Source organism: Pan paniscus, chromosome 17 (assembly GCF_029289425.2).
Source record: "Pan paniscus chromosome 17, NHGRI_mPanPan1-v2.0_pri, whole genome shotgun sequence".
NCBI lineage: Eukaryota > Metazoa > Chordata > Mammalia > Primates > Hominidae > Pan > Pan paniscus.
This window is the reverse complement of record NC_073266.2, coordinates 40,074,125-40,075,991: the sequence shown is the minus strand read 5'-3', so window position 1 is coordinate 40,075,991 and position 1,867 is coordinate 40,074,125. Positions and strand designations below refer to the sequence as shown.

The window sequence follows — 1,867 nt, the reverse complement described above, 5'->3', positions numbered from 1 at the left end:
TCTAAAACACCAAAAGCAATGGCAACAAAAGCCAAAATTGACAAATGGGATCTAATTAAATCAAGAGCTTCTGCACAGCAAAAGAAACTACCATCAGAGTGAACAGGCAACCTACAAAATGGGAGAAAATTTTCACAACCTACTCATCTGACAAAGGGCTAATATCCAGAATCTACAATGAACTCCAACAAATTTACAAGAAAAAAACAAACAACCCCATCAAAAAGTGAGTGAAGGACATGAACAGACACTTCTCAAAAGAAGACATTTATGCAGCCAAAAAACACATGAAAAAATGCTCACCATCACCGGCCATCAGACAAATGCAAATCAAAACCACAATGAGATACCATCTCACACCAGTTAGAATGGCAATCATTAAAAAGTCAGGAAACAACAGGTGCCGGAGAAGATGTGGAGAAATAGGAACGCTTTTACACTGTTGGTGGGACTGTAAACTAGTTCAGCCCTTGTGGAAGTCAGTGTGGCTATTCCTCAGGGATCTAGAACTAGAAATACCATTTGACCCAGCCATCCCATTACTAGGTGTATACCCAAAGGACTATAAATCATGCTGCTATAAAGACACATGCACACATACGTTTATTGTGGCTCTATTCACAATAGCAAAGACTTGGAACCAACCCAAATGTCCAACAATGATAGACTGGATTAAGAAAATGTGGCACATATACACCATGGAATACTATGCAGCCATAAAAAATGATGAGTTCATGTCCTTTGTAGGGACATGGATGAAATTGGAAATCATCATTCTCAGTAAACTATCACAAGAACAAAAAACCAAACACCGCATATTCTTACTCATAGGTGGGAATTGAACAATGAGAACACACGAACACAGGAAGGGGAACATCACACTCTGGGGACTGTTGTGGGGTAGGGGGAGGGGGGAGGGATAGCATTAGGAGATATACCTAATGCTAAATGACGAGTTGATGGGTGCAGCACACCAGCATGGCACATGTATACATATGTAACTAACCTGCACATTGTGCACATGTACCCTGAAACTTAAAGTGTAATAAAAATAAAATAATAATAAAAAGAAACTAGGAGACGCTTATTAGGTGCTGCTAGCTACCTAACAAACTGGAAGCTTTCCACATTTCCATTTTATCTCTTAAAGCCCATCTGTTGTCTAAAGTTTTTTTTTTCATCTTTTAAGTTCCGGGGTACATGTACAGGATGTGCAGGTTTATTACATAGGTAAACGTGTGCCATGGTGGTTTGCTGCATAGATAAAAAAATATAGAACGCTTTGCAAATTTGCATGTCATCCTTGCACAGGGACCATGTACATCTTCTCTATATCATTCCAATTTTAGTATATTTGCTGCCAAAGTGAGCACTGAAGTTTTTTTCTTAATACATAAATTACCTTTTTGAAAAGGGGAGGTATTTTTTCATATCCATGAATACTTTCATTCTTGTTGAGTGTATCAATTATTAAATATATTCATCATATATTATCTAACTAACTGATTTACATTTTGGGAATAGCTACTAAAAAAGCAAAACAAAACAAAACAAAACTTGCTAGTCCAAATAGTTAAAGCCCAAAGCTAAGATACTCAGTAATTTTTTGGGGGGTTAGAGAGTATACATTATTCAATTGAGGTTCTGATAAACTAGTGTACACATACTGCAAATTTAAGCTGTCCCTAGCCAGCTTGTTAGCCAGTTTGTGTAACCAAACTTTACATAGACGATTTTTGTTAGGAACTCTAGCATTGCCACAGTTGCAGTCAATATTGAATGAGGCTTCTCAATTCTTGCTCTTTTCTTTCTTAGCTAAGTAAGCTATGATATTAAATAGCTGCCTAAAATTAATTTCCAAATGGTA

General features: G+C 37.0%; 1 non-coding gene across 1 annotated transcript; it reads right to left on the bottom strand.

Moving 5' to 3' along the window:
- Positions 1-1,266: 1,266 nt before the first annotated feature.
- LOC112437856 (U6 spliceosomal RNA) lies at positions 1,267-1,373 on the bottom strand. Its single transcript, XR_003026358.1, has one exon. It is a non-coding gene; the product is annotated as a U6 spliceosomal RNA (small nuclear RNA).
- Positions 1,374-1,867: the final 494 nt, after the last annotated feature.